The following is a 23,467-nucleotide window of genomic DNA, read 5'->3' as shown; positions in this document are numbered from 1 at the left end:
CATGGCAGCATCTCTTGCAGAGCTGTGCCCAGACAGGGCTGACTAACCTGTCTCCAAACTGGTGGGGAGGGCACTTCTGACTTGTCACGGTGGGTGTACTTTCATTCAAGGGTACATGCCCTTCTTGCAGGTGTAAAGAATGGCTGAGGTGGTAAATACAAAAGTCCCCCTTTATCTGTGGTTTTTCTTTTCTCAGTTTCAGTTACCCATGGTCAACGGTGGACCAACAACATAAAATGGAAAATTCAAGAAATAAACACTTCATAAGTTTTAAATTATACACTGTTCTGAGTAGTGTGGTGAAACCTTGTGCCAACTGTTTCACCTCAGCCTTCCTGGGACGTGAATCATCCCACCTTCTTGTCCAGTATATCCACATTGCCATATACTCCCACCTGTTAGTCACTTAGTAGCCTGATATCTTGGTATCAGATCAGCTGTTGCAGTACTACAGTGCTTGTGTTCAAGTAACCTTTATTTTACTTATTAATGGCCTCAAGCACAAGGGTGGTGATAATGGCAATTAGGATAGGCCAAAGAGAAGCTGTGAAGTGCTTATTTTAAGTGAACATGTATGTATTGATATACATATGGAAAATCATAGTATAAGGTTTGGTATTATGCATGGTTTCAGACATCCACTGGTAGTGCTGGAACATATAACCTGTGGGTAAGGAGGGACTACTGTATACAGGTCCAGCCCCTTCTAGCAATTTCAGACAATCCTAAAGGCCATCACAGCTCCAGAACACCAAGTGGGATCAGCTGATCTCAGTCATACCTGCAATGCGGACCAGCTTCCTCCTCTGTCCAGACTTGCCTCCACCCTTACTTCTTTACAAGTGCACCTCCTGAAAGAATTTCCAATAAATCTTCAGTCTGGAATTCTCTGTCTCAAAATCTGTTTCCAGGGGACCCAGACTAAGACACAGACAAATTGAAGGGAGTCGAAAACTTCCATACGGAGGTTGCTGGAAATTCAGTACAGGAATTTTTCTTTCTTTTTTTTTTATATATGAAAGGAAATAAAGTACAAAGTATTGGGAGTAAATTTAGATATTGAATGTACATGAAACTTGAAAATAACATCTATTGAAAACTTTTAATGAGAACCTTAGCTTATGTCTGTTAAAATATACTTTAAAAATTAGTTTATTTTGCTTGAAAGGGCTCCTTGTCAAGACATTTTAGTGATGATTATTTGTAATTCATGCTAGTCAGTATCAAAGAAATTCTTTGTTTATACAAATATATGAAAAGCTCCTTTAACGCACTTTAAGACTATTTCAGAACTTGGGACTATTGAAATTATATTTAAAGATCTCAGATATATTTTTTCTTTCATTAAGAATCTAATGATAAAAATTTTTGTGGTAGTTGTAATAGATTTCAAATCTGTTTAAACTTTTTCAAATCAAGAGGAAATAAGATGGCGGAGGAGTAAGTGGAAGCTACACTAACTTCCTCCCAGAACTAGTCTGGATTTACAACATAATTTTGGAGAAATCATCTGGAATAACCAACCAAACACCAGCTGGAGAGAAGTCTTAAAAACGGAGAGACAGAAAAGGCCGCTACATCACAACGTGACCGGTAGGGAGTGCGGAGCTGGCTGGCGTCACACGGGTGGCAGCTGAAGGGACTGAGAAACAGCTCAGCAGCTGGGGGTTCCCCCTGAGAAGGGCAGGGTCTAAACCCCCAGCTGGGCTTCCCAGCCTACAGCAACAGACTGGAAAGTAAAATAGTATCCAGCTGAGAAAAGCGAAAAGCCACAGGGTTTCTTGCTAGCCGGAGAGAAACAGCTGGAGAAAAAGAGCTCTTAAGTGGATCACATATGAAAATATTCTGCCCCCACTTACCCTGGGCACAAGCAGAGGGAAGACAGAGAGGACAGGAGATGCTTGGGGAGAGTTTGGTGTGGTGGCTTTGAGGGGAGAGCTGGGGAAGCGACCGGCTGGGTCCCAGTGCTGACTCATCCCCACACTGCAGGCAGACCATCCCCGGCCAAGTGGCGTCAGCCTGAGGGGAAGCAAAAGCCCTGCCTACAGGAATTAAGCTGCCACACCCACAGTCATTAAGCCTGACAGCTAATCACAGATTGAATAGATTAACAACTAAAGGAGTCAGACAAAGGCAGTAGATCTCTGGAAGTCTCCAACAGGCTGCCTAGGCCCAGACTGGTACAGGATCTGACGCCACCAGGGGCAGATCCAGGAAGTGCAGATCATTCTAAGAAGCACCAACAAACAATATGAGTCACAAAAATGGGGAGACAGAGAAACAACCCCCCATTGAAAGGAAAGGTAGAGTCCCCAGAAAGAGTGCTAAATGAAATAGAGGGGAGCCAACTATCAGATAATGAATTGAAAGCATGGATTATGGAGAAGCTCAATGAGCTCAGCGGAAACTACAAAGAACTCCAGAAAAACTACAGTGAACTACAGAAGAACTATAAGGAACTTACTGAGAATTATACCAGCATCAAAAAGGACATGGAAGCTATCAATAAGAGTCAGGAGGAAATGAAGAATATGATCTCTGAATTGAAGAACACAGTAGAAGGAATTAAAAACAGGCCAGAGGAAGCAGAAGATCGGATCGGCGAGCTGCAGGACAATGTAGACAAAAACTCACAGACAGTGCAATGAAACGAAAAAAGACTGAACAAGACTGAAGAGGCTCTAAGACAGCTGCAGGACAACATGAAACGTAATAATATCCGTATCATAGGAATTCCAGAAGGAGAAGAAGAAGAGCAAGGAATAGAAAACCTCTTTGAAAAACTAATGACAGAAAACTTCCCTAACATCAAGAGAGAAAGAATCATGCAAGTCCAGGAAGCACAGAGGGTCCCAGTGAAGACGAATCCCAACAGGCCCACTTCAAGACACATCATAATTAAAATGGCAACATTCAAAGACAAAGAGAGAATCCTAAAAGCAGCAAGAGAGAAACAACTAATAACATACAAGGGAGCTCCAATAAGGCTATCATCAGATTTCTCAGCAGAAACACTACAAGCCAGAAGGGAATGGCAAAATATATTCCAAGTAATGAAAAACAAAGGCCTACAACCAAGAATACTCTATGCAGTGAGGCTCTCATTCAAAATGGAAGGTGAAATAAGGAGTTTCTAAGACAAAAGGAGGCTAAAAGAATACATCTCCACCAAACCAGCATTGCTAGAGATGCTAAAGGGTCTGCTTTAAGAAGATGAAGAAACAGAGAGAGACAGAGAGGAACATGAGTACAAAGGGGGAAAATGACAATGAATAAGTACTAAAAGAAAGAAGGAACTTCTACCATTTGCAACAACATGATTGGAACTAGAGAGAATTATGCTTAGCGAAATAAGCCAGGCAACAAAAGAAAATTACCTTATGCTATCACCTGTTACAGGAAACTAATGAACAACACAAACAAATGAGCGGGATTGAACCAGAGGTATGTAAACAAGGAATAAACTAACAGTAACAAAGGGGGAGATGGGAGGGAGAGAAGTGGTAAGAAGGGGAAGGGTCTAGTCAAAGAACATGTATAAATGACCCATGGACATGGACAACTCGGTGGAGACTGAATGTGGAAGAAGAGGGGGCATGGTGCAGGGAAGCAAGCAGGGGAAAAAAGTGAGACAACTGTAATGGAAAAACAAACAAACAGAAAAATTTTTAGTGGGGGGAAAAATAAAAATATAAAGAATAGAAATGCAAGTTCAGTGAATAGTAGAAGGACAAGGATTTTCCTTCACACTGTATATATTTTCTCCCTATCTGATCCCTCCAGAATTTGGCATTCTAAAGAAGTAAGTAATGACATAAGTTTCTTTGCATAAAACTAATAAGACCAGTTGTTAATAGAGATTTTTTGTATTTTTTTTTAACTAAGACTTTGACTGGAATGTCATGCCTAAAGGAGACATGCTTGGGCTTTGGTTGTTACCAAAAAGCCCTGAGCAACTGGGACTGACTTTCAAAGGTAATAAAAGTCCACGAGATAAAAGGCCTGGTACCTTGGATGGATGAGCGGTCCATAGCAATCTTTCCAGGGAAGGAATGAAGGTTGTTTTCCTGAAAGATGGCTAGAAGGGACCTTAAGGCACAATGGAAAACCAGGAGGACCTGGAAAAGACAGGTGTTTACAGACAAGGCTGAATGCCAGGTATGTGGCTCAGCTTCTGTGCCCTGAAGGGCAGACTGAAGGTCACCCTAAATGTTCCTTGCGTAAGTTCCAGCAAAGCAGAACTAAAGATCATAAGTGATCATTTTCTGCTCTTGTTGTGTTTATGCAAATGAACAGGATAAATTAAAAATGAACTTAATGCAGTCCCTTTAATGACAAGGAGGGTAATCTTAGGGAGAAAAATCAAGATTCAAGGAAGATCACAATGCCCAGTGGTAGACTATAAAGTAGTGCAGCTAACCATCTTTAAAGTTTCTTTTCATTTAAAATTTGTTTTCATTTGAAAGTTAAACTATATCTGTGGCATTATCAAAGATGTTTAATTTACAGGCAAGAAGAATGTCAAATGCCTTGCAACTGGATGTCTTTCTGATAAGACAGTCCTACAAATTTAGAGACTTGTATGTGGGTTATGTTACATAAATTAACATGTGTTTTCTGTTTTCAAAGGGCATAAGCCTACGATCTCATTACCTGAGTGATTGTACATATAGACCTCACTTAATCCTGTCTGCATTGCTGCCTCCTGAGATTCAATGGTTTGGTTGAACTAAGTGGCTGGGTTGGTGAAGAACGGGGTGGTCTGTGGGTTTCACTTTAAAACTGGTTTCTCTTTTCTATCCTAATGGCTTGGACAGAAAGAGCCCAGAGGCCTGAGAGGGGGGAAACCTAAAATATTTCCCTCAGTCCAAACTAAGTATAATGGGCAAAAGGGTTTTGGACAGGTGAAATGTACCTGGCATACCTTCCTCCAAAGAAGCCCTTCTTTTCCCTAATGTGGGACATTGAAAAATTAATACCTGTCTTTTGTCATCTAGTGATTACGGACTGAATGATGTCCTTTAACCCTGTTGCCCCCAGAATACAACAAGGATTCCAGCCTGTTAAACCAAGCATGCCGTTGTCCAGAGACAGCCAACCAACCTGGAGTCTGCACGATCCTTCCCCTTGTGGGAAGGCCACCCTCCCCTCCATACCCCCACTCTTATTAGGGATTTCTGGACCCAAGGGTAGGTAGGACGATGACCATGTCCAGCTTGAAGCAGCTAGAGGAGCTCGAGACCTTCGTCCATTGTCCTTTATAAGATTGTAAAGGGTCTTAAGTCTGAGAGGGAGGGATTTTTATTTTTTATTGTTAAAATATTTAACTAATTAATTATTTTTTTAAAAAAGAAGAAGAATATATGAATGGGTGAGGCAGGCGAGCTTGTATGTACAACCCATGGGCATGGACTTGGGGAGGGGATTATTGGGGAAGGGGGGTGCTGGGCAGAGGGGAGCAAAGGGGAAAAAATTGGAGCTATTGTAACAATATAATCAATAAAATATACTTAAAAAAACTTTCAAATCAATGATTTAAAAATAATAGTGAATTTCTCATTTGCAGAGATTTCACATATATTTTAGATGCCTCTAAAATGCACCTGGATTGCAAAATGCATAGAACCCCCAGATGTATGTGAGACAGTTTTAGATCCTACCCCTGACCTTGGTCTGTGAACCATGCTCTTTGGGCTCCCAGGACACACAAGATGCGGTAAGGTAGACAATTTCCTTCCTTATTGTATAACAGTAAGTACTGCGTGTTTCACTGCTCACTGCTTGGGGGAACTTCAGGCGTACTGCCAGGCTTGCTCTGCCTGGGCCATTGTATGTAGAACTCAGGAAGAAAAGTCTGGAGCTCTGTAGACCATTCCAGTCCCTTCCTGACCACCCTAAAGACTAAAGTGATCTGTACTTGATGGCGCACCTGGAACACTTTTGTGGCACTCCCTGGTGTGCTGCATGCAAATTGCATATACTCCGAGGAGTATTCTTTCAAATGACTAATAGAGAATCTCAGAGGAACATGCAGATCACAAGCAGCATAACAGATAAAAGAACTGAGGTTTATAGTTCTGGCAATTCACAGAGGCCGACTGAGGTTGGCTGAGGCCATGGGTGCAGAAGAAAATATTGGGCTTCTTAAGAAAAAGAGAGATAGGAAAAATAAAAATACATGTTAACCATATTTTATGCAGTGTAGTGATGAAACCAAACTTGGTGTCATTAGGAAAAAGTATAAAGTTGGGGTTTTGCAGGGCCCTTCAAAGGTCGGGGCCCAGGGCGTGTGCCTGGTGCACCTGCCATTAAATCCGCCTCTGGTGCCAATTCATGACATTTATTAAGCCAACAAACATGCATTTTACAAGCTGGAAAACAGATAGACCGTTGATAACTTACTGAGCAGACCTGAGAAAGAAGAATCCTAAGGCTGCAGTGATCTGAGAGATCTGAGAAGCCTGCAGATTTAAAACAGAGTCATCAAAAGAATCAGGAACAGGCTACACACCTTGTGTCTGTGGAGTTAGGAGTGGAAGGAGAGAAGCTAAAATGAGGGGAAATGGGGGAGACTGCAAAGCCATTGAAACTGTAGTTCTTCCCCACTAACCCAGTGGACTGATGATAAGGGACTGATTTCTTGGGAAAGGTAAGACTGGGGTTCTTTGGAATAGAGGTCACCTGACACAAGTGCCAATGTTGGATTCACACAGAAAGTGGCCAGATGTATGTTATAGGCTGAGCTAAGCCCCCAGGCTTTCCCCACTAACTCCCAGAGCTCTACCTGCCAGGCAAAAGATTAGAAGGGAACATTCCGAGGAATCTGACAAGGTCAAAAGGAAAGTACTAAGGACACTATCATTCATGGTTCATCTACCCAGTCATGCTGTAAAGTTCAAAAAGCCCACACACATGGTCAGTGTTTCCACTCAAGCTTTTAGACCATCTCCTTCCTTCACCTCTCTTGCATCTAGACTGATTAATTTTAATTCCTATTCTAGGCAGTTTCTTTCAGCCTACAGCCCTGTTAGAAAGAAAACTCTAACAGTCAGTTTGAAAGTTCATGAGGCTAGACTACTCTAATCCTTTCCTCATCTTCTCTTACTGTAGGTCCCTTGAACTCTCCCAGATATTAGGGAGGGTGAAACCTGTCCTAAATTAAGCTTTTGCTGTCATATTTTCCTGCCAAGCTTTCCAATGGGTAGCTGTTGGCTATTTTGGGGTGTTCTTCTCAGGTAAGTCAGAGTTCTTGGATTGGCGTCCTAACTTTGAGAGTCATTTAAAAGTCTGGTCTGAGATTCCTTCCCAAAAACTACAGCTCAGCAAACTCACAAAGGCCTATGTGGTCAAGCACTTTTATTGCTGCACTTACATAAATAAGCAGAAAAAACTTAATGAGATGAGATTTGTTTTGTAAACAAGAATAAAAATGGGGGTGAGAGATTTTGTTTCAATGGGAAATCTATACTGCACCCTTGTGGTTTCTGAATTCTTCCAGTTTTTTTTTATATCTGGCTACAACTCTTCAGACTAATATTTCTAATTCTTCTCCCACCATCATGACATGACCTCACTGAGAATGAAATTTTCCCTTTTCCTTCCCTTTTGTTAAAGTGTTGGAAATTAAAACTGGAAGACTTTATTAAAACTTCAAAGAAATCACCGCACAGATCATATATGAGCAACCTTCATGCCTGCTGTTATGCGGGTGACTCCGAAAGTTCACTGGAACACCCAATGTCATTGCCAAAGACATTCAAACTGTAAACCAGGAGATCTATTAGATTTCCACCACCATCTGAAGCCCAGCATCTAGAAACTGTCTCACTGGCTACACTCTGGACTCAAAAACTGGGTTTCCACTACCAATCTTTGCTTTTCTTTTATTTTCAAATATACTGCCTTCATTAAACATCTGACTACTAGAACCATTCAGAAAATATCCCCTACTACCAAGTTCCAGCACATCCTTCAGTTGGTTCTTAGTGAACAGAAAACAACCAAATGGTTTTATATTGTACAAAAGAAACAATAATAAGAGGAGAGACTGACAAAGATTCTTTCCTTCACCAAACTTTGGTCAGGTTCTTCAGAGCTGGACTAGGCCCTGTCATTGGGTGCGTGCTCCAAGGGCCCAATTTTAGCAAGAATCTTGGTAAGCCACTTTAGCCAGAATATAGCACCCTTGGTACCTGATCACTATTGATATGTGACCAAATTCCTCATCCTCCACCGTCCCCCAGGTAATATCTGATCGCCTTGACCTGCCTTCAGCAAGAATCCTGTTAGATTGATTTAGCCAGGATCCTATCCCTCTTGTTTTTTCTAGTCATTTTTCATCCACTGAGCACCCTTCCCAACACACAGTTTGGCTATAAATTTCTACTTTACCTTGTTATATTTAGAACTGAGTCTAGTTCTCTACTAAGGTCTCCTTTCTCCTGTTGCAATAGTTCCTGGGTAAATTCTATTTTTACAGGTTTAACTACTATCTGACTGGTTATTTTTTGACAAATGGAACCATCTGTATAGAAAGGTAAAGGGGAGAGATTCCACAGGACTCCTTAAAAGAAATAATTGTATTGTTGAAAAGTTAACTGAGAGAGAGTGTGGAAAACATTTGGTTCGATTTCAGAAAAAGGTGACAAAAATAAAAGGAAATATAATTACTATTAGGTATTCTACTATCTTGTGTTCAGTTTATAACTTTGGCTACTGATTGATTTCAGCTGAAAATAAGATGTATCATGTAATTTTTTATTTCTAAAATTATATATTAAAATTAATTCAACTGTTCTTTCTGTGAAGGACAAATAACTAGTATGTGAAGAGATTAAGGGTTTCGTTCTTTCTTTATTTCTATCTGGCCACCAAGAATATTCTTTAACCCAATAAAATATGGTGAGATGAGAACGATCTAGAGAGAGAGCTTGGTGATAGAATTCTGTGATTAATTAAACTATTACACAGAATCTGGTTTATAGATGGGTGGCAGAGGGACACGTGACTACAAAGAAATTAAATGGTGGTTTGTCAGGATCCAAAGTCTATGTAGAGAATTTCAATGATCCAATTAAGAAAGTATGTAGAGAATGTTGGAATCATGTGAATGTTTATGTTTCTGATACATGGATGGATGCCAGTGGAATCTACCCAGCAGGAATCAAGACTAGGATTCAAGGAAATAATATTGTAAGAAGATAAAAGAGCAAAGGTAAAAGCCCTAATTAGGCATTCTCATTTACAATGGAGACTTTAGAATAATTCCTAAATTCCCTGAAAACAGGAAATCTACCCTTCAGAAAGGGAAATATTCATGTCATTGTTACACTGTATATCCTAGTTTAACAGTATCCTTTTAGCTTCCTTAGGTCCTCTTATTAACTCATATAAATAATAAAAGCAAAGAAGACTTAGATTTTATTTTCCAAATTGTGTCATTCTTTTCTGTGAAGCTGGTCACTGAGACATGCCAGGACCCCACTTTCCCCCCATAATTAAATCTAGCACTAATTAAGTTAAAGGAAAACATTCTTTAGTATCATTGCTTTAGCATTCTGAAGGAATTTCAGATCATTTAACACAGGTGGCACATCATGGAAGATCTTACTTGTAAACTTGATGTTTTCTTGGATGAAGTTTTTCTTAAAAAATAAAATCTTCATGTTGTGAGGTCTCCACAGTTTTTATCAGCATTTCTTATTCATATAGTCTATCTCTTTTAACTACCTCTATCTCCATCGGTAGGAGCTAGAAACTTACAGTTTGAAAAATACACCAAAAGACAGAAGGAACTTTTATTGTTCATGTTGCTTATCGTCGTCGTCGGCAGCAGTCCGTCTCGAGAGACGATGGTGTAGCTTCTTAAGAGACTATCTGCACCGCCGAGAATGGCTGTGCAGTCCGACTCGGGAGTGACATGGTATCTGTCTCCTCCCATGTTGAATCGACATCTTGCGATGACGCTGAAGCTACAGAGCCTGGGCAGGGTAATATGGAGGGTCTGTTGTTGCCCATGCAGCAGACCCCCCCTCTCTTTGCAGCTGAAGGGTCCAAGGGAAAGACGGAGTCGATACAGCTTGGGTTCAGGTGCGCCGCAGGAGTCGCCGGTGTTGACTACAACGTCAAACCGCCTTAGTGACTCCGGCTCCGGATTTTCTGTCGGGGTTTACTCCCTTAGCCTTTCCCCTGAAGAGGTATGCCGCAAGGCAGCGGAGGTTTTTTGGAGTCAGAGTTTTCCTTCTCTGATGTACCCTGACTGGAAGATCGAACCAGCGACACTTAGCTCGCAGGCCGACGCTCAATCCACTGAGCTAAGCCAGCCAGGGCAATGTTGCTTATATTGCACAAGTAATATATAACATTTGGAAATATAAAAAAAAAAAATAAACCAAAGAAGAAAAATTACTTATACTTAAAAACTCAGAAAAATAATGAATACTATTTTGATATAAAACCTTCATACTTTTATTTTAATTGTCTTTTTAAATTTTTTCTATTACAGTTCACATTCAACACTATTTTGTACTAGTTTCATTGTATAGCACAGTGGATAGACATTCATATAGGTTACAAAGTGTTTCTTCCCAATAATTCAAGTGCCTACCTGTCACCATAGATAGATAATTTAATATTGTTGATTATATTCCCTATGCTTTAGCTTACATTCCTGTGATTATTTTGTAACCTTAATGCTTCTTATGCACGTATAACTACAAAATATACACATATTTTAATTGGAAATTAGAATAAAATCTGCTTTTACATAACTAGATCTTCTATCATGCACATAATTCTATTCCTTGATAACATATATTTAAGTATTTTTCTCAATGACACATAACATTTTAATATGTGAGTTTATCAGATTTTATTCAGGTACCTATTAATGGGCATTAGAATTGTTCTTAATTTTTCATTAGTGAAATAATTTTACAACTATTATCCTGCATAAACCTTTATAAACATGTACAATTATTTTCTTAATCTATAGTGTTAGAAGTAACACTTCTTGATCAAATAATATGAAAATGTTTAACATTTTGTTGTTTATGCTGCTAAATTGCCCTCTAGAAACTTTACTGACTTAAATTCCAAAGAATGTTAGGGGAAAAAAAAAAAAAAAACACATCTTATAGAAGTAGGGCAAGAAAAGAGGTCTAAAAATACCCATTCCCAAAACATTATGTATTTTTTACATATACTATGCTTTGAACCAATTCTTTTTTACTGTGTTATTTAAGAACCTGTCCTCTATTCTTCTGCATTTAGTATAACAAGCACTATGTGCAAATACCTTTCACATTTAAAAACTAAAGGAGAGAATAAAAAAACACATCAATTGTTGCTTAGAAGAAAAAATTAAATTATAAAAAAACCTCAGAAAATTATGAAAATAAGGATACTTCAAATAAAAATTATGAAATGAAACTAAAGCCATAATTGCTTTTTTAAAAAAGTGAAATATTTAACTCAAGGAATTAGAAAAAAAACAATAAAAGAAAATCCCCATGGAATAGAGATAATGACTGTTTTGCTCATAAATTTAAACTCAAAACCTAGTAGAGAACAAGAATTCAATTGTTCAATAAATGTATAAATGAGACATTGTGAATGAGAATGTACAAGTAAGAATTTAATAGGGATAAAAGATTAAATTAATGCATAAAAATTAACTAAAAAAACAAAATCTAAGTATTCTTTACATTAGTATTTTTTTAAAAAGCTGTTGGATGATTTTTTTGTGAGGAATTAGACAGCCAACATTCATTTATCTTTACTTGTTTCTATGCTTTTTTTCTGTATTGCAGGAAACAAAGGTCATCCTAAGACGTAAGAAATTTAGCATCAAGAACTGAAAGAATCTGAAATTTTACCCAACTTACAAGTTAACAAATTTGTCACTGCTTTATGGAAGCTGGTAGAATACTTGAACTTAATTTTATTCAGGTCAACAGTAGAAGATACAGAGTCAGCATTTGTATTGATTTTGCAAGACACAAATCTTGTTACAAAGAGAAAAGAGGTTCTTTCACGTGGCACCTTGGTGTAAAACCCAACAACTAGTGTTGAGGAAAACAGGTCTTTATTTACAATATTCCAACCTGGGGAGGGCTGTGAGTACTTCAGCTCAGAGCCCTGTTCTCCCATGGGATCCAGCGCTTCCCTTGCTCCCCAAAAGGCTAGAAGCCAAAAACATGCCCAGAAGTTTGCCATCCCTTATCTGTCAGCTATCTCCTTCAGGATCTGGGGTACAATATCATCAGCCTCTATATAACAGTCCAGGAAAACATGTGCTTTGCCCTTTCAAAGCCGCATGGTATTCTCCCTTTCAAAGCAGCATGGAGTTCTCTCTTTCTTTTCCAAGCCTCATGGAGTTCTCTTTCCTTGCAAACCACGTGGATCTCCTCTCCTCCTCTCTCTAAAATGGTTACTGCTTATTTTTAAATCCCAGACTGCATCCTGTGATGCACTGGGCATGGTAACCAGTTCTGACCATTCACAGAACCTTGTGCAGGCTCTGTATGCTCTTTCTGCACCATTGCATGGTCAAAACCCCTTCCATCTCCTTGGGGCCTAGGAAGAACCAAAGCCATTTGCATAATGAAGACACTAGCTACTAGCCATAGTTATGCAAAGGCATCTTAAAAGCTGTTCCCTTTTCCCCACCCCCCAACTCGCAGGCTCTGGAGATTTTTGGAGACCCCTACTCTGTAACAACCCCACAGGACAATGCAAAGAGGATTGTGTGATAGCTGCACATGCAGTAGGGTGGGTTATAGGAGAGAAACTTTAAGTTTTTAAATGAGCAGTAATCCTAACTGGCCTTTCTCCTGCCTTCCAAGGCAATTTGCTACATAAACATCCTTAAAAAGATAGTATGCAGTGGGTGCCTTTTATGTTCAAGGTGTGCAGAAATGGAAGAGACCCAAGGAGCAGCTTCTAATGAGAAGACTGAAGGAAGCACCATTATTAACTAAGCAGTAATAAATAAGTTTATAAGATTAGAGAAGAACAAATGGATATTTTCCAGCATTTTTTGACTGTCTTGCTGTTGGATCACCCCCTTTGATGCTGAGGAAATATGAACTAATTTCTTGCAATGCCTCACTACACAATTTCTTGAATCTAACAGATCTTTGATACCTCCCCCAGATCTTTGTTTTAAGGTTCTAAATCCTTTTGTTAAATCCCTTCCTGGTTATCATACTTAGTGTACTTTCTGTTTTTATGATCAAACCCCATCTGATACAATATATGACATAAAAACATGGATCCAGGAAACTGACTTTTACAGCTAGAAATTTGGGATTGGTCATTGGAAGCCATGTGACTTCATCATAAGTGAAAAATAGAATACTGGTAGTCCCATAACAGAGCGGGGAAGGGGTACCCAAGGTCCCCACAGCTCATAGTTTTGGGGATGGGAGAAGGAGATAATACAGCTTTTAAGGTACGTTGTATATCTATGGCAAGCTGATAGCTAGATAAAGGTGTGCTGCAGTCCAGGGCAAAAGGACATATGATAGGCTTAAGATACTTTTCATAACAATGACATATGGAGCTGCCATGAGAATAGGGAAAGAAGCCACAAGGTCTGAAAGGGGATAGGTGGGAGTTGGCTTGGAAGTCCTGTGTGTAAGGGGGAAGCCACGTGATTCGGAGAGAGCCTGACAATGGCTCTGGAGTAAGAAAGAGGAGGTCCACTGAGAATCCTACCTGGAGAACATGACAGCATGACTCATGAAGCTGAAGTTTCAGGGACCTGCTTAGTGGGAGATGCCTGAAATGCTGAACTGTGACCAGGAATATGAGCTGTGGCTTCTGCTTTTCTGAAAGATAGTACCTCTTAATGGCTTATTCTGAAACTGGCCTGGTTTGGCAGGGGGAGACAGTACTAAGTACTTGGGGGTGTTTTAAAGGGAGTGGGACATAATGGTAGAAACCTGCGGTTATTCTGGATCTTTAAAACTTTTAAGTAAACCTCTTTTCCTTTTCCACGAAACTTTTGTATTGGGAGACACACTTCTTGACAGCAAGCAATCAGACCCCTCAGCTGTTCTAGAACAGCATGGGCTTGGAGTAACAGCCCAAAGGCGGAAAAATGGCTAATAAGAAATAAAGTATCTATTGATGGCCACTTCATGTCACAGAGAAACAAAATCTTTCTGTGATTGTTCTTAAAAATACCTTTTTAGTAACTTATAGATACATAGCTACAAAATACAAAACCTGAAGATAAGATTTGATTTTGTGAGTTGCAGATTTATAAGGCAAATGAAATTCTTAGCAATGTTGTGCCTCTTATGTAAAAGCTGGGATATTGATTAGAAAGTAGAAGTCTAAAACTTGGAATGGAAACTTTTCAATGGATTCCAATGAATCTAAGGGGTTTAAAATGCCTGCTTCCACTGATTCTTACTTTCCATCAGAAGTAACTCATCTTCCTGTCTGGAGACATTAGCCTCACTTTGCATGATGATTCTAAATTACCTCAGTGAAGCATCCCCTTATAAAGCAATGGCAATTCTGTTTAAGACTCACCCCCACCACTTACCATTGCTTCCAGATCTGTAACTAGAGGCTGAGCAGAGGATGTTGGGGATGATTACAAAGTCTAATCCAGGAGGAGATGGCACACCCACAGAAACAAAAGCAACATTTTCCAAATTTATATTCACAAAAACCAGGAGGGAATGTTGCAATGTTGGTAAAAATAATTCTAAGGGTTTTACAACAGGACAAAAAAACCTAATTACATATATGACTACACCACTAACTGGGTGTCCTTCTGAGACATTTTGGAGTAACCATGTTACCACAAGCAGTTAGGAGTGACTTCTACAGTTAGCCCAGTCTGTTGACTTAAATCTGAACAAACCAATGATTTAAATTAAATAAATACGAGGTGCTTGGATTTCCTTAGTATAGTGTGCACTAATGAATCTAAAAGCTTAAGGAAATAAAAATGTTGAAGAGCATTAATCATGGGAAACTCTCACAAATGTGCCTTTACTGTATCCTGAGGAATACTTCTTTCACTAAAGCTTTGAGCGGTCCTGATGAAAATGACGCCAGCATCTTTGGAAAGCATGGTGGTAGCTGCTCTTTGCAGCTAGGGGAGACTGTGAGAGATAGTGCCATGGGAAAGGGACTCCCTGGGCTTAAAGGGTGAAGGGGTCTCAAAATGGCAGAAGCCAGGTGGCAGCATTAAACTGCCAGATACAAGGAGGTGCAATTACTGTCAAGGGCAGCTTGCAACAGAGTAGCTTGACTGAGAGTCTAGGCCTTAATAGGTGATCAGTCTACTAAATTTTACTTGATTTTTATAATATATACTTGGTCAGGATGCTTAATAAAAACCCTAGGTTTTATGATCAGAAGTCTGAATTGAGTCACTACAATGAACCAGAAAATTTAATCAGTGCTCAAGATATCCATGGAAGACAGGTTTGCTCTATAGCACCTTCAGCAAAACCTAATAGGTATGTGGGAACATGTATCCCTAGGGCTTAAAAAAAAAAAAAAAAAAGAAGTGCTACCCTTTACAGCTAACTTGCTTCTTATAAGAAATAGTTCCTGACTTCTGGCCAAGATGGACGCTTGGACAGACATGCTCCGTCTCCCTCTACAACTAGAAAGGAATACAACTACCTCAAAACAAAAGATAACTAGAAATTCCAGAAAATAAAACTACACGGAAGCCTAACGTACGAAGTTATAAACCAGCGGCGCTTGTCAGGCAGGTAAGAGCGAAAGTGGGTGGTGCTGTTTGCAGTAGCACCAGGGACAGCGGCGGGGAGAGCAGTCCTGGCTGCAGTCGAGCCCCAGCAGCTCCCGACCTCAACGCTGGGAAAAGCGGCCACTGCATTGCCTCCGATGGTGAGGCCCAGAGGGCAGGAGGACAGACTGAGTTCCTCAGCAGAGAATAACGCCAGGAATCCATCTTGGACCCCCGCCCCAACACAAAGCGCCACAGCGCCGCAACATAGGTTGCTGGACCACTGCCAGTTGCTGGGTAGTGACCACAGAGCACCACAGCACCGCAAAATAGTTTGCGGATCGCCACTGGTCGCAGGGTAGTGACGACAAAGGGCCACAGTGCGGCAAAAAAGGTTGCGGATTGCCACAGGTCACTGGGTTGTGACGAGTACACAGGTTCCACCCCCTATAGTCGGCCCAAGAAAGCAAAACGCAAATCTGTCAAAATGAGGCAGACAACTATAGAAATCCCGGTGGCACAGCTCACCAGGCAACAGATGAAGAACCTGACAGATGAACAAATAAGAAACCTGTCAGAGGCTCAGTTCAGGGCCATTGTTATCAGGTGGCTTACAGAATTAACAAAAGATTTGGAAAAAGACGAGAAAGGATTGAAAACCACTCATACTGAAAGGAACAAAACCTCATATGAGACAGATGGTGAGGAAATAAAATCCAGAGTTCAAATCAACGAACCGGAACATAGAGAAGGAACAAATAGTCAACCAGTGCAGAGAGAAAAAACGGGAAGCAAGGAAAATGAGAAGAGGATCAGAAACCTCTGGGACAGCTTTAAGAGATCGAATATAAGAGTTATAGGATTGCCAGAGGGCAAAGAAGAAGAAATAGAAATTAAAAAATTAAGTGCAAATATAATAAAGTAGAACTTCCCAAATTTGGGGAAGGAAATAGACTTACAGGTCCAAGAAGCACAGAGAGTTCCAGAAAAACTGAACCCAGAGAGAACCACTCCAAGACACATTATAATCAAAATGTCAAAAGTTAAAGATAAAGAGAGAATTTTAAAAGCAGCAAGAGAGAAGAAAAGAATCATGTACAAAGGGGTCCCAGTTAGACTATCAGCTGACTTCTCAAGGGAGACCCTGCAGGCAAGAAGGGACTGGCAAGAAATATTCAAAGTAATGAAAATCCAAAACCTACAACCACAAATACTCTATCCAGCGAAATTGTCATTCAGAATAGAAGGGCAGAGTAAGTGCTTCCAGGACAAAATAAAACTGAAAGAGTTCATTAGATTCAAACCACTATTATATGAGATGTTAAAGGGACTGGTTTAGAAAAAGGAGGATCAATACAATGAACACTAAAATGAAAACTACATCACAAGAACCAACAACAGAAGCTAGGGAATCGAAACAAAGGCAAACTAAATAGGCAACAAGAGTGGAAAAAGAACTATAGGTATGGGGAGCATATTGGGGGGAGGTCAGCAGGGCGGGGTAAGGGAGTAAGGGAGGGAGATGGTACAGGAATTAAGAAGCATAGTAGGAGGAAATGGAGTAGACAGGAAGAGGTTGAGAAGAACTATATGCACAACCAATTGACCTGGACTAAAAGGGGGGGACAACTGGAGGGAGGTGGGCCACCGGGTGGAGGGGAGCAGAGGGAAGGGAAATTGGGACAACTGTAACAGTATAATCAACAAAACATATTTAAAAGAAAAAAAAAAAGTTCCTGGCTTGCTTTTTAGCCCTGAGAGTGATGGAATGAACCACTACAGGCTATACATTGCCCATGCTTCCTGTTTCCACTCCCAATCTGATGTTATGCTATCAACCCATAAAGATGAGCATGCCCAGCATCATTCCATCATCAAATAGAAGTAGTGCATATGAAATTACATACAAACAGTTCACGAAAGCACAAGAAATTTGCATGAGCAGGTGATTCAGGCTTCAAAAGCATCTACTTCTGCTTTATTGTCACTTTTCCTTCAACTCTAACATATGGTTGCCTGGGCAGTAGTTTTCTATTACTAGCTGTCTGAGCAGGAAAATATTCCAGGTTTGGTTTAGAGGTAGTTCTGGATGATATAGACTGCTACCAGTTTGAAATGAATTGCAAGTATATTACAGCCCGATTTAAGAGTGTCATAGAAAGATAGTGAAGAAAAAAACCTCAGTGGATATAACTTTAAGAAGTACATTTTTAACTTTACCTTGAAGAGTCAATGGCCAGAGGTAAAGATGTATGAGTAAAGACCAGTGGATAACCTGGGTAATTACAGACTTAAATAAGATAGGAGGCTTTACAGTTCAGAAGGCTAGGCAAAGTGTATGTGAATGTGAATTAAAGCATTCCAGAGAAAGCCCTCAATAATATTTGGATACAACCCGTTCTATGGAATTCAGTTTGCCTTGTTTCTTAGTGATTCTGGTGTTTGGTCATTGGACTCATGATCAGACCACTAGAATAAGGATGGAATCTCCCCAAAGCTCATATGGCAAATACTACTGCTGTGTGGTTAACCAACCAACAGCAGCACAGACCAAATCTGAGCCCCCAGTATAGCATCATCTCCTGGTGGGACTAGTGAGCCACTCAGTCACAGAATGATTACATTGGACTCCTGCCATCCTGGAAGGAGAAAAATTATTCCCTTCAGAAAAAATACTTTGGCTATGAATTACGTTTCCTCCCTTACAATGCTTCTGCCAGCATCACCACCTGTGTATTTACTGAGTACCTTATTCTTTATATTGGTATCCCACATAATATGGCTTATGACCAAAAAAGCTCATTTTACAGAAAAAGCAGTGACTCATATCCATGAGACTCACTGGTCTTACCATGTACCACATCATCCAGAAGCCACTGTCCTGATGGAATGATGCAATGTTCCATTGAAGAAATAGTCTGATACCTGCTGCAAGGACAACGTGGCCCAAATATACAAATAAAAGCTTGCAAGTTTGAGGTGCTACCCAATAAAATGTAGTATATGTTCTGATAGCAACTGTCCTCAACAGTAACAAAAACATGATTGTTTCTATGATAGCATCAGTGTGGGGATAACCCCTTTTCCTGTTACCTCAGTGAAGAAGTCACTAAATATTATGTTTCCCATTCCTCTACCTTTGACCTCTGCTGGATGGTGAGTTTCGCTATCACAAAAATAGTTATAGTGAACTGGAAGTTAAAAAGTCCACTGAAACATTTTGAGCTCCTTTTTCCACTTAAAGGATGAAGCAGGAATTTACTATCTGGATAATTGATTCTGATTATCAAAGATAAACGAGGTTGCTTATTGTATATTCTGGGGCATTCCTTGTTTTACCACTGTTGCTGCTGCTGCTGTTACTATTAATAACAATTCAGAAAAAACATCTGGGTCACCCACCCAGGTAAAGAACAACAACCAGCTCAGAAATGCTTGTTGAGAGGCAAGAAACAAGAACTGGATACTGGAAGAAGGAAGTTATAAAACCCAACATGGCCTTTTGACTTGTTGCTATGTGTATTTTCATCTTTACTTTGTTTACATATATAGATAAAGGTAAATACTGACTGAAACAAGAAGTTAAAATTTAAAATGTATTGTTCAACATTCACAAAACTAAACAAGTGTCAAAAAATTAAGCCTTGCAATAATGTTTTATTCTTTAGTTTGTAGCATTTATATTTCTAAAGTTATTTAAAAATGAAACTTACTAATATTTTTGAGACTAACCTGCATGTGTGTGTGTGTATACTAAATTATTTTCCCTCTCCTTTTACCCTGCTATTTTATATAATGTACTTTGTTGCTGGTGGTTGCCCTTATAATTTAGTTATAAAATATCAAAGATATGCAAATTTTTTCTACTTTCTTATGTATACATTTTTATATATAAATTAAGTTTTCCTCTTTCCTTTTTGTTTCCCTTATCAGGGGAAAATGAAGTTATTGATATATTTTCAGAGCTGCCACCGGAAGTCATTGTTTATTATTTCTCAAGCTGTACAAAACATTGGCTACAGGAAGGAGACATTCCTGTCTTCACTTGAGAGAACTGTAATCTGTTTTCAGGCTGCATCCTGCATTCTTCCCCTTAAATGTTTTTCCAGGGTGTTACAGAGCCCCAGAACCCTTGGTGATCTTGCCAAGAACAAATTGTGAAGTAGTTGCTGAACCCATTCCCTACTAAGATGTTGTTGTTCATCTTAATTTGGCAAAATGCATATCCCTGGCCAAAAAATTTACTTCCTTAGAGAATAAGGGACTCTGTAAGTAATTCTTAGAAGGCTCAACTGTAATTACAGCCTCTCTTTAGCCAGAGGGTGATTGTGGATTGAGTTTTGAAGTATTTTTTAAACAATTATTAATTATTTCAAGAAGAGGGGCCGTGTATATTTTTTTCAACAATAAGTCACTAATTTTCTGTGTTAAAACCCTGTAGAGGATTTAATCTGCTATGAATTTCTGAGAAGTCATGGGGCTAGACAAAACTAGCTCAGTGTTTGAGTGAGGTTTTGAAGAAAAGTAACTGCATAGATATGGATGAGAAAAACACTCGGGAAACACAGCAGGCCCTGCCGACAACAGCTGCAGCTGAAAACTAGAAAGCACTCTGTGTCTCTATGTGATAGCTTGTTCCTCAGTCTTCCCAGGGCTAGGGTGTGCACACAAACAATACAGATAAGACCAGAAAGAAAGGCATTTATAGCCCTACTAAGTTTGCACTTATGCACATGAGTGAACAAAAGGAGGCATGGAAACACATTTGTAACATTGCTCTGTGACTAATAACAGTCTTATCATCAAAGCCATAAACTGTGTGAACTGTCCTCATTTATGCTGAATCTCCTCAGAGGTAACCCAGCAGCTCAGCTGTCATGGCTAGACCACAGCACTTTTGCTCCCTAGTGCCTTCAATCCTTGAGGACAAAAGCCAGACCAGATGGAGAATACCATTTATTTGAGCCCTCCTCTGAGGCAGGAATGCAGGGTGTTTGGGTTTAAGCAGTGAATATTGTGAAGAGAGAAGGAGAAGGAGGGAAAAGATACAGGCACTGATGCTCTAGAAAAGAGATTGTTGGCTACATAGTCTCTAAAATCACACTTGTTCCTATAGCTAGTGGCATCAGTAATCATCTCTAAATTCTATTGTCATTTATTGAGGGTCTACTTTTACACATTGAGTCTAGTGTTTAAAAATTCTTTTAAATATAGTTTGCTATTTGATTTATTTTCTGATCGAATTTTAAATAACCAATAAATTTGTTCTTAAAATGTAAAATCTCTTTTATCAAGAGAATACTGCTGTAGACTGGTGTAGCCACTGTGGAAAACAGTATGGAGTTTCCTCAAAAAACTAAAAATAGAACTGCTGTTTGACCCAGCGATTCTGCTTCCGGGAATGATTTAGAGATCTGATTAAGATCACAGGAGAGAAGTAGGAGGGGCTACAGGAAAAGCTTGTCAAGGCAACCGCAAGCAGTCTAGGAAGGGATTGACTGAGAAGCTGAATGCCTCCAGGGCCAATGGAAAGAAAAAGAGGGCTGACTCTTTGGCTCATGAACTGTCCTGCTCCTGAGCTGGCTCTGTCAGGCTCAGGCTCTCAGCCTCTTCTTCCTAGAGGATGCCTGGATGATGGTTCTGCAGCTGCCTGCATTTTCCAATGGATGATATTTGAGATGGGAAGGAACTCTGGGCACAGCCTACAGTCAGGCCAGCCTGGAAGAGGGAGACAGGTTTATTCTTTGGGTGTTGTAGAGGGAACAGGCTCTGAGGCAGAAGCCTGCCATTCTTTCAGAATTGTGTAGTTGCTGTGTATTATATTGTTTTAGTTTGTAAACTAACCCTACAGAAACTAACAGGGAAAAAGATAGAACCCAGGTATTAGTTTAGCCTTAACTGATAGACTTAAGTGATTAAAACTGTGACTTGATAGGTTTAAGTAACTGCTTTTGAATAAGGACTCTTTTCACCAAACCTCTGCCTCTAGAATTTTGCCTAGAGGGTGGCAGTGGGCAGTGGGACCCCAAATTGCTGTTTGGTCACAGGAATATATCCTAAGAGTCTGGAAACATCAATCAGAAAGAATATATATACCCCTAAGTTCAAAGCAGTGCTATTTACTATAGCCAAAATCTGGGAACAGACCACGTGCCCATCAGTAGATGAGTGGGAAAAAAAATGCTGTAGTACATTTATACAATGGAATACTATGCGGCTATAAAAAATAAGAAACTCTTACCCTTTGTGGCAGCATGGATGGACCTAGAGATTATTGTGCTAAGTAAAATAAGCCAGTCAGAGAAATGCAAATACAATATTGTTCTGCTCATATGTGGAATCTAATGAACAAAATAAACTGATGAATAAAATAAAACTAGAGGCATAGATACACGGAACAGACTGACAGATCTCAGAGGGAAGGGAGGTAGGAGGGATTAGCCAAAGGACATATACACATATATGCATAGCCCATGGACACAGATAACAATGTGGTGAAGGCCTGTGATGGGGGGCATGGGGGTAGATGAAAGGGAGAAAAAGGAGCGGAAATGGGGGATGTATGTAGTAGTGTCAACAATTAAAAAAAAAAGAAATGTATGAAGTCAAAAAAAGAGAAAACACTAATAGGATTTCAAAAGTGCCTATGGTCCTTTGTGTCCTATAAAAAAATTAAAAACTTTCATATTCATTGTATACTGTGTAGAATTTCATTATTTTGGTATGTTACATGCATTTCAGACCACCTATTATAAGAATATGGTAAATCATGCTGGAAGAAACTAAACTTAAAAATAAATCTGATGTTCAATTTAATATACATTGTGTTTTTTTAACCCAAAAAGTATTTTATTTTCTCTTTTAACCCAAAAAGTATTTATCAGCAGGAGTGCTTAAAAATTATAAATTACATACATACATTATTAAATTCTATGTTTCACTAAAAAAATTATCAACAGGAAATGGCTACATCATAAAAATATTTCCAAATTATGTCTTCAATATCTTCAAAGGCACAGAACTTTTATATTTAAAATATTATAAAAGCAAATTTATTTTATTTTTAAGTGAAAAACTACTCACTCCAAGAACAGTGATTGTATAAAATACAGTACATTACTAAAAGAATATTTTAAATAAAATATTTACCTGATACTTAGCTATCTGGTTTATATGACTGTTAGTAGACAGTTTAGGTATTGTTTTATACTTCTGCATCTGAGTATACATACAGGGTTTGTTCAGGAAACAAACAACTTTTAAAACTCTATAAATGTTTATTTACTGAACTAGTAAACATGATGTGCAAAGCTACTTTCTACCATGAGTAAACATGATGGGCAGGCAGCACATCTGTGATATCAGGGTTGTAATAAAAGCCTGTGTAGGAGACAGAACCACACAGAATTGAAGCCATGGAGAAGAGAGAAAAAGGAGCGCCTCTCATTGAAACATTAAGAGAGAACAAGATGTGGAAAGATGATCAGAGGGAATGGGACACATGCAATTCATCAGCTAACTTGAATGTTAATAAGTGTGAAGACATGCATTAGTAGTCACATAGAAATGTCTTATTAAAACGTTAAGCAAAATTGCCAGTGATTTGAGATTAAAAAAATTTTAAACGATAAAAAAAATACTTTTCACTGAGAAGCAAAAGAGCATTTTGTCGTTTTAATTAGCAAAACAAGAAGTGGGCAACCTGTGATTTTTGAAAGGGAAGGCACCATTAACTCTTTGCAGTTG

This window comes from Furipterus horrens, unplaced genomic scaffold (genome assembly GCF_987537825.1).
Source record: "Furipterus horrens unplaced genomic scaffold, mFurHor1.1.pri manual_scaffold_9, whole genome shotgun sequence".
NCBI lineage: Eukaryota > Metazoa > Chordata > Mammalia > Chiroptera > Furipteridae > Furipterus > Furipterus horrens.
The sequence above is the reverse complement of the archived record's forward strand: the minus strand, read 5'-3'. Positions refer to the sequence as shown.